The sequence below is a fragment of the Podarcis raffonei genome, chromosome 14 (genome assembly GCF_027172205.1).
Source record: "Podarcis raffonei isolate rPodRaf1 chromosome 14, rPodRaf1.pri, whole genome shotgun sequence".
NCBI lineage: Eukaryota > Metazoa > Chordata > Lepidosauria > Squamata > Lacertidae > Podarcis > Podarcis raffonei.
The window spans coordinates 11,997,251-12,010,688 of NC_070615.1; the positions used below are offsets into that span (position 1 = coordinate 11,997,251).

General features: G+C 45.9%; 1 pseudogene; it reads right to left on the minus strand.

Moving 5' to 3' along the window:
- Nucleotides 1–330: 330 nt before the first annotated feature.
- Nucleotides 331–739, minus strand: LOC128401932 (coiled-coil-helix-coiled-coil-helix domain-containing protein 2-like; annotated as a pseudogene).
- Nucleotides 740–13,438: the final 12,699 nt, after the last annotated feature.

Sequence of the window (13,438 nt, forward strand, 5' to 3'; positions counted from 1 at the left end):
TCACTTTATTACCCTTTGTTCTCTCCAGCCGCATGGCTGCTTGCCAGTGTCTCATGTTACCTCATCTGGCCAAGGCTTAAACCCACCCACACCATATAGGGTCATCACTGCCCAGAGGCAACACAACTCCTTTTAAGGTCAATACAATTCTAATACATGTTAAGGCACAGACATGCTGGTCACTGGGTCAGCAAGACACCAGGTGGCACTACAAACCTTTGCCAGGGCTTTCTGGCTCCCACAAGACCACAGCGCCATCTGCTCCCATACACAGAAGTAAGCCTCATTAACCAATTCCCAGGAAAGTGAGTTCATCTTGCAGAGCTCTTGTTAGGTTAAACCATTTGCAAATGGGCATTGCTTCAGTACATCACTGCACAGCTTCAACTCCGCCTGGTTCTGGGTTTACTTCAGGAATTCTTCATCTTGTACTGGCAATATGTGAACTGTTGCATTGCAGGCTGGGCTGCCTGAGGCTCCTGGTAAGTGATGTCAGACCTTGTGGCTTCAGAGCTTCCACCTCCAAACCCACCAGACATGACATGCCTGCAAGTGTGCCCCACAGTGGAGCCCACAGCCATGTAGTAATGGCCATCTGCCCAGGGGCAGGAGAAACCACTGCAGAGACAGGGGCAGGAATGGGGGCCTGAGCAGCTGGCAGTGGAGCAGACCTCATATGAGGTGCACCACTGGCAGGGGGCACCATCTGAGATGTCCTGCTCCTGCTTCCCCTCAGCATGGAAGGTGAGTTAGGATTGCGGCTGTAGGTTACCTTGAAATGATTATATTATTGTGCAACCAATTGTCAGGCTTCGGGGAATCGGCTTCCTCCCTCCGTGGCAGTAGATAAGAAGATAAAAGAAATGAACATTTTACCAGTTAGAAACTTTAAAAATCCCAGTGAGAGAACAAAGAACACTTCTCCTAGAAATGGCGATGCTCCCAATTAAGGATTACACCCCTCCATCCCTATTAATCTACATCACTCCTATGTCTTGTAATCTGAGCTTGTACCCTCTGCGCTTGTTGGGACTTTGCCTACATGCAGCTTCCCACAGAAGCAATTAAGGAGTTGGCCGAAGGCCAGGAAGACTAAGCAGAGGGAGTTATTCTGCCTAGAGATATGGGACCTTGGATACAACTCTGCTGTTGGACGAGGTCACCCATATAGGCATGATGACTCATGACTTTCCTGTTTGTGTGTTGGTTGGTTGGTTGGTCAGTGGTTGTTTGAGAGTTAGTTGGAGTTTGTTCAAACAGAGTTACGATCTGAGTCTGTATCCTGTACAGTGGTACCTCAGGTTACATACGCTTCAGGTTACATACGCTTCAGGTTACAGACTCGGCTAACCCAGAAATAGTACCTCGGGTTAAGAACTTTGCTTCAGGATGAGAACAGAAATCGCGTGGTGGCATTGCAGCAGCAGCAGGAGGCCCCACTAGCTAAAGTGGTGCTTCAGGTTAAGAACAGTTTCAGCTTAAGAACGGACCTCCAGAACGAATTAAGTACTTAACCCGAGGTACCACTGTAGCAGCGTCTTGTTCCTGCTTCATCCTGTCAGCTTGCAACCGACTGCTTCTGGACCGTCTGCGTATGCTCTGCAATATTCAACAGCGCGTTCTGTTCTGAGACTTTCTGAGCTCTTTGTGACTTTGGGGAGATTGGAGGAATGCTGTCCAATGACTGCGAATCTGTTAACCCTCTCTCTCCTAGTGTTTCTTCTCCTAGCTGTTCCCCATCCAGTATTTCCCAGTTTCTGCCTTCTGAACTAGGCCCCTCTGCAAAGCTCTGTTCCAAATCTATAGTGTCCTCCTGCTCCTGGGAAGATGCAGGAGCAGGAGCAGGGGGAGGGGTGGCCCCCACCATTCCTCCTCAGTGCAGCCCTCCTCAGCACGGTCCCTGACACCAATACAACAAAGAGTCTATCCTGGGAAGAGCTTTAAAATACATATTTTGTACCAAATTCTGCACCAACAAAACAGAAGTAATCCTTTATAAATAATGCCAGATTGCCCCTACAATTGCATCAGTCTATTGAACAAATAAGTCCACTTGCATTAACTTCCACCTAATAGCTGATCTATCCTCTCCACCCAACAGTCTGGTTGGCCAGTAGATTATGACTTTTTTACTACTGACAATCTAGCAAAACTTGCCAGCTAAGAGTGCATATGGTACAAGATCACAGGTTCCAAGTGCACTTTTATCACAAATGCTAATGATCCAATCATCCAGCATATGAAAACGCCAAGATCCCATAAGCATAAAGTAAAAGGGTCCTATTGATTTGCAACTTTCCCCAAGATAATGGTCGATAGCATTTATTTACCCACTGTGCATGGAAGTGTGAGGGGGGAGAAATTAACAGGTTAACAGCCTGTTGGGTACAGTACGGTTCACAATTATACAGAACATAATTGTTGCCATATATCATACAATATGCATTCAGTTCCTCTGGAGGGCATGTTTCTAAATCAGTGCTGGAATGATGCTTTCAAATCAAACTTTCAAGAGCATTGGATGAGCAGATGGCCTGTCAGATGTACGTTGGATGCGGAGCTGGGACAAATAATCTTTATTAAAACTGAGTACTTATAATAGACCGTTGGGCACTTTTTCATGTTGGGTTTTTCCTCTCTCATCCTGAAATGGTTTTTATGATTGTTAATGCACAGAACTTGTGGCGCTTGCCTGCTTGATAGCAGGAGCTAAGAGACTTGTGGGGGCTGCTGGGGTTAGACGTGGGAGTGCTCAACTGTGTAGGACATGGCGGGCTCTGCTGCGGTGGAGGCATCCAAGCAGAGGATGGATGGCTAGCAATCAGGGATGCTGTAGCTCAGGGATGGGGAACCTGTCACCCTGCAGATGCCTCTGTGACTCTTCTCATCCTTGATCATTGTCCATGTTGGCTGGTGCTGATGGCATAACCTCCAACATCTTGCATCCCAAAACTAGGATGCCCGTCTTTCTGTCCATGCTCCTGTGCGAGATCACAGAGCCCCAAAGATGTGTTTTTTCAGAGCTGTGTTCACACGGTGCCCAAAAATGCATGGTTTGGGGCACCATGCGAGATTGCAGCCCTGAAAAAAAAAGCTTTTTTTCAGGGGGGGAAATGTGCTTTTATCTGGGTGAACTTAGTATGAAATCATGTGAGATCACAGCACCCAGAATGGCTGCCGTGCTCTCATGAGAGAAAGCAGGATGTCCTCTATTTTCCAGAATACTTGTGGGGCATGTGATGGGAGTTGGAGCCCAACAGCATCTAAAGGGCCACAGCTTCCCCTTCTTGGCTGTAGGTTTCTGCTCCTTCTCCTCGATCAAACCAGTTGTTGCCACCCAAAATAGTGGAGCAAATGTCAGTTCCCACTGGGACTGATGCGAGCATCCATTTGATTTAGATCTGTCGCTTGGCCATGTGTCTTGAGTAATCACCGCCATTTTAATTTACCAGTAATGCCTCTGGGAGTGGCTGCTGGTGCAGCTGTTTCATTCAGTGCTTTTCTTATGCCATGTGCCATCCTGCAGCTATTCAGGAAGCACAATCAGATCCATTGTAAAATTGCAAATTATATTGAACATACTCCAGTTTTTTCTTTCCTTCTTAAGGTAACTGCTATGATCCACTTACCATCATAACTTTCTTTAGAAGCCAGTGCACATCATTCCAAAGGACAGAATATAGTGTCCAATAGGAGGTAAAGAGGACTTGCCGATCAGAAGGTCGGTGGTTCGAATCCCCGCAACGGGGTCAGCTCCCGTTGCTCGGTCCCTGCTCCTGCCAACCTAGCAGATCGAAAGCACGTCAAAGTGCAAATAGATAAATAGGTACCGCTCCAGCGGGAAGGTAAATGGCATTTCTGTGTGCTGCTCTGGTTCACCAGAAGTGGCTTAGTCATGCTGGCCACGTGACCCGGAAGCTGTACACCCGCTCCCTCGGCCAATAAAGCAACATGAGCGCCGCAACCCCGGAGTTGGCCACGACTGGACCTAATGGTCAGGGGTCCCTTTACCTTTACCTAGGATGTAAAGAATGGGAGGCACCAGTGGCGATGCTTAGTGGAAGGGTAAGCATCACAGATTTGCAGGAGTTTCATCTGGTTTCATAGGTGAATTGCTGGGATATGGGACCTGTAGTTTGAAGTGCTGTTCAGAATTCCTAGTGCCGGGCTGAAGAAGGGGGTTCCAGGGAGGCCTGACAGGAGAATTCAATTCCATTTGCATTTAAAGGTGGACATACCAGATTATAATAAATAATAATATTTTTTATTCATACCCCGCCCTTCCCTGTTCAGAAAACCGGGCTCAGGGCGGCTAACAACAAATTTAAAACCCTTAATTGATGCAACAAAAAACAGCATAAAATACAGTATGAAACATGAATAACAATAAATTCAGAATTCAAAAATCAATTCAGGGGAAAAATATATCCAATAAACATTAGATGATCACCAGGGCTAGTTGGCTAAATTAGTCCTATTTGGGCCAGTGAGGAGACCAGGGGAGAATTAGCTGTGGGATCCCAGAGCGGGTAATCTTCATAAAAAGGGGAGGGGGAGGGAAGGAAGGGGGATAAAAGATCAGGCTAAGTTCAAATTGAAAGCCAGGCGGAATAGCTCTGTCTTACAGGCCCTGCGGAAGGAGGTTAAATCCTGCAGGGCCCTGGTCTCATGGGACAGAGAATCCCACCAGGTCGGAGCCATCACTGAGAAGGCCCTGGCCCTGGTGGAGGATAATCTGACTTCCTTAGGGCCCGGGACCTCTAAACTGTGATTATTCGTGGACCTTAAGGTCCTCTGCAGGGCACACCAGGAGAGGCGGTCCCATAAATATGAGGGCCCTAAGCTTTCTGAAACAATACATGAACTAAGACATAGCCATCCCTGCAAATTCTCCAGATTTCACAGTGCAATTCTCCAGCCAAGTACAAAAATGCTTATAGTAGGCTAAACCATATATTAGTGAAAATAACATTGAAATGCATTCTGCTGGGGGAAATCACTTTGCAAAAATCTGTATATTATGCAAAAATTCCTACAAGCTTCTGTGTACAGTGGTACCTTGGTTCTTGAACCAAGTCTGTTCGGCTCCCGAAACCGTTCAAAAACCAAGGCGTGGCTTCTGATTGGCTGCAGGAGCTTCCTGCACCCAAGCGGAAGCTGCATCAGATGTTTGGCTTCTGAAAAACGTTTGCAAACTGGAACACGTACTTCTGGGTTTGCGGCGTTCGGGAGCCGATTTGTTCAACAGCTAAGCCATTTGAGAACCAAGGTACCACTGTATTAGGATGGATCCGCTGATGAGATTGCAGGAGAACTTTAATGTGTGTGTGGTGTGGGGAGCTAAGCAATGGGGAAATGTGGAGATGAGAGGGAAGAGAGAGAAAATTGACAGTTTCGCCCTCTCTTCTCTTGGGTGCAAGCTTCCCAAGTTGCTGGATATCCTGGACTATGGCAGGAGATTCATCCTGTCTGGTAGGCGCCTGTATTGATCCTTCTCCTCCTTCTCCTCCTCCCTTCTTCGGCGGGAGAAAGGTGGTCTACCAATGAGAGGAAGCCTCTCCCCCTGAACTGTCATGCCAACACTGCCTTGAGTTCATATCTCAGTGGAGCCCTGGCTCCACCGAGTGGACTCTTTCAACCCCTGCTGCCCAAATTGAGCTGTCAAGAAAGCGAATGAGATAAAAAGGATTATGGATGGCGAAGGTTTCGTGCATTTTCACACATAGCACTGAAAGCACCCTGAAGTGCCTCTCCCACTGTTTTCATAAATGCTGTTAATGTAGTGTGGAAAGGGGAAGGGGGAGCCATTTTGAAATGAGAAGTGCATTCTAGCCAACATAGCTTTTTAACATTCATATTACAGAGTCAGGAAAAGCAAAGAAAGCACTCTGAGTTTTATGAGTGGAGCTTTATGAGCCCAAAGGGAATGGACTCTCACTGTGAAATGAGCTTTTACTGAGATCGATCGAGAAACCCCCCATCTTGACTTACATAATCCATGTAACAAGCTTGTGTGAATAGACAGAGCCATAATCAGCGACCGTTTCCTCCAGTGCTATTATTTTAATTCTAGCAAGCAGGTGGAGGTTAAGTTCACTCTATTGTTCTATGATACAATTAATTCCTTTCAGATTATCTTTCTGGGGCAATGCATGGACCATGCAATTCAGCTCTACACATGACAATGAACGAAAAAGCTCTTTCTAACCCATCCATATTTTTCCAGAACAGATGTCAGGGCTTAGCTGAGGAGTCACCCATATTTGGGGACACATTTTGGATTTTATTTATTTCATTTCATAAAATTTATATACCACTTGATTATATATATATATATATATATATATATATATATATATATTCCTCAAAGTGGTTTACAAAAGGAATAAAACTCTAACATTATCAGTAAAAAAAAGTTAAAAACAGGTATTTAAAATATTAAAATGCTCATTGAAATAAACGATAGGCTAAAAATTGATAAAAGGCAAAGGCAAAACCAGGGGGCAAGATCGAGAAGCCATCAAAGAGTTAGGGGCAAGGACAAAGTTTTTGAACAAGTCAGGAGGCAGGACTGAAGAAGAAGCTCAACCCAGTGGCATAGCATGGGGGAAGGCATAGCGGTGGTTGTCCCAGGCGCAAAATTCTTAAGGGTGCAAAATTCTCACTCTTGGTGCTGCCTCAATACAGCTGTGTGGTGCAGTGGTTAAGAGCGGTGGTCTCGTAACCTGGTGAACCGGGTTCGCTTCCCCTCTCCTCTACATGCAGCTGCTGGGTGACCTTGGGCTAGTCACACTTCTCTGAAGTCTCTCAGCCCCACTCATCTCACAGAGTGTTTGTTGTGGGGGAGGAAGGGAAAGGGGATTGTTAGCCGCTTTGAGACTCCTTAAGGGGAGTGAAAGGCAGGATATCAAGTCCAAACTCCTCTTCCTCCTCCCCTTCTTCTTCTTCTTCTTCTTCTTCTTCTTCTTTTCTGTTGCTGGGCTCCACTGAAAATGGCTTCTCCATATGAACCAGAAAGTGACCTCTCCAGACCATGGAGCAGCTCTTCTTCTCCTCTTATCTCTTTGGCTGTGATCTCCTGAGTGGTGTGGACACCATTAGGCAATAGAATGTGCATGTGTCCTCTGTCTGTTTCCCTCCCTCTGTGCAACCCTCATATAAACAAAGCTACAGCAAAGACGAAAGATGCAGGTAAACATGCAGGGAGGCCCTGAGTGAGGAAAAATGGATGGGGGTCACACACATGCACTACTGTGCTTGAGAGCAGCCATGAGGCCTGTTAGACAGAGCAGCCCTGCCTTGGAGACCACTTCTTGGGTGGTGGAGAGGCACCCCTCTGGCCGCTCCTCTTAACACCTTCCAAGTCCACAAGCACACAGTCCACAATCCAATTCTTGCCTTGCCCTGGCCACTGGCAACCCACGATATGCCACTGGCTCAACTTCATAGGAAGTCCTGCTTGGGTACACTGAGTCATGCTCAAGGTGTGTGGGCAGATGTGCTAGCAGTTTTACTGCAGCACCATTGGTCTGCTTACTTTTTCTCTTCTGATAAGGTCGTTGCCTAGTTACCTAATTGTAGCCTCTGCTTGTTACACGGCTTAATTTCTATGCATGTGTAAAGCTAAGACCTGTGGACTCTTATTGTTGTGGGTCTCCTGGTGCCTGCTGTTGCTGTGACCAAGTACAAACTGCCTAAAACATCTTGAGTGCTACGGCTAATTGAAGAAAATCCAGTAACAACCCCTGCCCCACATTCTTCCCTCACTGAGTGAAAAAAAGTGGACTTCTGCAAAAGGCTACAGTTGTAAATCTCAGCTGGGGTTTGTAACCTAAAATCTCTCCCACCCTCATTGCACCAGTCAGCTCCTGAAGTTGACAAGCATTCTGAATAAAAACTTAACAGGCAAAAATGTTCATGCTGGCTGGCAACATCCACTCCTCCTGCAGCTGCAGTGTATGGTTTTCGGCTGCTGACGATTTTCTACGCTCCCTTTGTCAACAAACCCGGAAGAGATGAGTCATAAAGGAAAGGAAGCATTACATAGATAGTAACAAATGTCGCATTTTCATGTAGGGTTGTTCTGCGCCCGCCTACCTTCAAGTCTCCGCAGTGTTTTGCAGTTTAAAATCCATATTGTAATGGAAGATTTTTATTGAGGCTCTCAAGGAAAGGAGAGAAGGGAAGCAAGAACAAAATCCCACACTGCGCCTTTAGAAACTGACTTGCCCCCTCCTCCGGGAAGTGTACAGAGACATGCAGAATTTACTTATATAATTCCCAGCTCTCCCCATCCTGCATGCACAAAATACTTGTATTAATGATGACAAATCTGTCACTTTCTGCTCCTCTCTGGCCCCATCTGCCCTATATGTTTAAGGCATGTCCAGCTTTCAAGAGACTAGATTCAGGTAGGTAGCCATGTTGGTCTGACGCTGTCGGGGGGGAAAAATTAAAAAATTGTCCAGTAGCATCTTAGAGACCAACTAAGTTTGTTCTAGGTATAAGCTTTTGTGTGCATGCACACTTCTTCAGATACTTCAAGAGACTGCAATCTACTCCCAGTATAAAACTGGCAAGGATTATGTTTCGTTAGGGGTGTTTAGAGCCTTTTTCACGTTCTCTTCTGTGCGACCTTCTGAGGGCCATATGCTGGTGGTGGGAATGGCCAGAGACAAAAGTGGATGGAGCAATAAATGTTACCTTTGTAAAGGTAAAGGGTAAAGGGAACCCTGACCATTAGGTCCAGTTGTGACCGACTCTGGGGTTGCGCGCTCATTTCGCTCTATAGGCCAAGGGAGCCAGTGTACAGCTTCCAGGTCATGCGGCCAGCATGACTAAGCCGCTTCTGGTGAACCAGAGCAGCGCACGGAAACGCCGTTTACCTTCCCGCCAGAGTGGTACCTATTTATCTACTTGCACTGGTGTGCTTTCGAACTGCTAGGTTGGCAGGAGCTGGGACCGAGCAACGGGAGCTCATCCCGTCACGGGGATTCGAACCGCTGACCTTCTGATCGGCAAGTCCTAGGCTCTGTGGTTTAACCCACAGTGCCACCCGCGTCCCTGTTACCTTTGTAGAGTTTGGTAATTTCTACCCAAGCATGCAAGAGTCATGATTAGAGTTCAATGCTCCAGCACTGTAGGATGTAGGGCTGGGGAGGGCTGGGGCCTGGCGATAGGTTGTGTGTCCTGGGAAGACCTGAAGAAAGCCAGACAGAGAAGTCTAGAGGCCCGCATTTGGTGCCCACACAAGGTTCTCGACCCATTGATACAGATTCTGAAATGGACAACAGTGATGGTCATTATTGATGCATCTTCACATCCGTGAGCCCCACTCCACAAAGGCGTAGGCTGCATTATGGCATATTTCATCTGAATTCATCTTGTTGTCTTTGCCTGGTTCCCTGGGCAAAATGGGAACTTAAATTCTCTGGAGTCCTCTGGGCAAGCGTTGACATAAATATGCAATGGTTTCCAATTGTTTAGCACTAATTAGCTTGATTAATTTTGGAGAGGTTCTGTTTCCCATTAAAGGGTGTCTCTCTTGGTTAATTATAGCAAGAATGGACCAAGGAGGGTAAATTAATGTGATCGGCATGGAAAATAAATAAGAAATGGTACACAGTGCGTCCCTCAGCAAGGCCAGAGTTTTCTTAAGAGACCAGGAAGTTCAAGGGAGAATGGTCCACTTTGATTTGTTTATATGCAAATCTGTTTTCTTAATTGGCTCTGATTTTCAAAACACACTTTTTGCAGATTTTCACTCTTTTTTATCACACCAGAACAAGATGCTTAAACAAATCTGGATTATGCTGTGTAACATTGGGGCCAATAGGGCACTGCCCCACCAACCTCAGCCGGCCCACATTTGCTTGCCTTCTTACAACTATCCTGCCTGCTAGTTTCCTCCTCTTCAGCCTCTGTGTTGCCATTGTGGAACTCAGCTGGGAGGGAGATGGGGACAAGAGCAGAATAAGTTGCCTCTGCCTGTCATTGGCTCTGGTACTGCCTGTCATTGGTTATAGCTCCCCCTACTGTTGACCTCCCTGCCTTCTACCCTACTGAATGCCCACAATTACTGTTTGAATTCCTCCTCCCCCTTAATTTGTTGCTTCTGTTTTAAATCAGGAAAAGTCTGCTCAATATTGTGGCCAGTGATAACGCCACAGTAAACATCAGAAATGCCTTTATAAATATGATCTAAGAATTTAATTGCCTCCTTTGTACTTTAATCTTATCTTCACACATTGAAGCCATGTGCATTGTATATTTCTGAACCCCAAAGGACAGCTTTTCATATGGCATTGTGGAGCAGGGCATTATCACTCGAAACCTGACAGGCCTGGCATGCTTTTCTGTCAGCCGATGGGCTAGGAAGTTTGTTATTAATTATGGAAAAGGCATACATACATAAAAAGGAGGTGGTTTGCACAAGGCAGTTCTGAATCCTGAATTATAATTAAATTGGGGCTGTGTGGCAGGGGTGGGGAGAAAAAGCATTATTTGCCATGAATCAAAAACAAAGTGTAGTTACTCTGTAAGGCAGCAACACACAATCTGCACCACACACATTTTCAAAGCTCTAAGTTCCCCCAAAAGCAAAGCTGCAAATTAGTAAAGAGGGACCATTTCTGGATTGAAGTAGATGCAATTTTAAATGTGTACATGCATTTAACATCTCTAGGCATCCCCTCCCCACCCATTGATGGCGGGAATCAGGGCTGCAAAAATGACCCATGGGGAGGTGTGTGGGGTGTGTGTGTGTGTGTGTGTGTGTGTTGAAATAAATTTCTATTGGATTTTCAAAAAACATAAACATGCAACAAAACCAATTCTAAATCTAAATATTAAGATTACTCTGAATTTCCTGACTTCCCCCTATCCCTTCCATGGATCCTATTAATGCTATTTTCAACTGCATATCAATACTTTTCCAATTTTTTAAATCTTCCTTGGTATTCTATACATTCTGATACATTACAAGTGTGTTTAAATCCTGCTAATGTTTTAACCTGCTTACAATAATTTTGTATATACAGTGGTACCTTGCTTTAAGAACTTAATTCATTCCAGAGGTCCGTTCTTAACCTGAAACTGTTCGTAACCTGAGGTACCACTTTAGCTAATGGGGCCTCCTGCTGCTGCCATGCCGCCGCTGCGTGATTTCTGTTCTTATTAAGCAAAGTTCTTAACCCGAGGTACTATTTCTGGGTTAGCAGAGTCTGTAACCTGAAGCACCTGTAACCTGAGGTACCACTGTACATTGTAAACGTTTCCCATTCTTTAAAAAATTCTTGCTTTCTTGGTTCCTGAGCTTCCCAGTTAGTTTTGTCATTTCAGCATAGTCCATCCATTTGGTTTGCCATTCTTCTCTGGTCGGGATTGTCTCTCCTTTCCATCTCTGGGCCAGTAGTGTGTGTGTGTGTGTGTGTGTGTGTGCGCGCGCTAACCCTTCCTTCTTTTGCAATGGTCCTGATGAATACCACCCATTAGGAAGGAAAGTTTGGAGCTCCCATGTATGATTGGGTTCCCTGATAGTGCAGGGCTTCTGATGATTTGTTGTTTGTCGTTGTTTAGTCATGTCCGACTCTTTGTGACCCCCTGGACCAGAGCACGCCAGGCACTCCCGTCTTCCACTGCCTCCCGCAATTTGGTCAAACTCATGCTGGTAGCTTCAAGAACACTGTCCAACCATCTTGTCCTCTGTCGTCCCCTTCTCCTTCTGCCCTCAACCTTTCCCAACATCCGGGTCTTTTCCAAGGAGTCTTCTCTTCTCAGGAGGTGGCCAAAGTATTGGAGCCTCACCTTCACGATCTGTCCTTCCAGTGAGCACTCAGGGCTGATTTCCTTCAGAATGCATAGGTTTGATCTTCTTGCAGTCCATAGGACTCTCAAGAGTCTCCTCCAGCACCATAATTCAAAAGCATCAATTATTCGGTGATCAGCCTTCTTTATGGTCCAGCTTTCACTTCCATACATCACTACTGGGAAAACCATAGCTTTAACTATATGGGCCGTCTGATGATAAGAACATACAAAGAGCCTACTGGATCAGGCCAACAGCCCATCAAACTCAGCATCCTGTTTCCACAGTGGCCAACAAGACCCCTGTGAGACACCTTTAAGCAGGACCAAAGCATGAGAGCGCTCTGCCCTCCTGTCCTTTCCAGCAACTTGTGTTCAGAAGCATCACTGTCACCAAGAGCATCGTCATATTTCGCTAGTAGCCATTGAAAGCCTTATCCTCCATGAATTTGTCTAATCCACTTTTGAAGCCAGTTTCTAAAGCCTCATTTAATGATGATGTGAAGAAGCCAATGCATATTCAGATGAGCACATGCAGGGTCCAACTTCAGATTTTCCACCCAATGTTCAGAAGTTGAGACAGCAGAGATAACTGGAACAGCAACACTGCACATTGCATCAAAAAGCAGGAGGGTTTCTGATGAGGCCTGATATCACCTTGGTACAAGAGGAGGAAGGTGCTAGCTGGATGGATTCAGGCATCATCCCTGAGAATGTCAGTATTGCAGCCACCAGAACATCAATGGCCAGATGATATCAGAGGCCAAAAGAGTTCTGCCTAGTACTGTGAAAGTTCTGAGTATACCTGCATGCTTTCTGTTTCTTGACATTAGCAATGCTAGAAAGCACAAAGATGGGTATGTTTCTTCCTGTGGAAGAATGACTGTCCTTTCAATCTCCTGATATCTTTTGAAGAACCTTCTCTTAAGGAACAGGCTCAGTACAGCTCAAGATCAGGCTTGCCACTATCAATGCATGCCAGTGGCCTTTCTCGAAGATTGACAGTTGTTAACAAATCCTCCTGCTCTGAATGTCTGAGTCATGCAGCTAGAAGGCAAACAAGGCAGATATATTACTCTTTCCTAGGCAAAGGAGGTCAGCTAAGGTTGATTTTGTGAGCTGAATATGGATGGGTTCACTGAACCCTGAAACAAGCCTTTGAATTGATCCTTGATCGCTGTCGAAATTTGGACTGATTAAGCACGAGCTTTTTCTGCCTGTATACATAAAAATATAAGGTTGTTGTCACGCCACAGTTTGTGTGGCTGTATCTCCCCACTCTGTTAAATGTGCCTGCAGTGAGGTTTAATGGAAGTGGGAGGTGCTTCACAGAGTAGTTTGAAAAACTGCTCTTTGAAGCACCCGTCTCATCTGTTAAACTGCTCTGCAGCAGTGGTCAACAAAGGGAGTAGGGTGCTTCACAAACTACTCTGAGAGCTAGTGTGGCGTAGTGGTTAAGAGCGGTAGACTCGTAATCTGGTGAACCGGGTTTGCTTCCCCTCTCCTCCACATGCAGCTGCTGGGTGACCTTGGGCTAGTCACACTTCTCTGAAGTCTCTCAGCCCCACTCACCTCACAGAGTGTTTGTTGTGGAGGAGGAAAGGAAAGGAGAATGTTAGCCGCTTTGAGACTC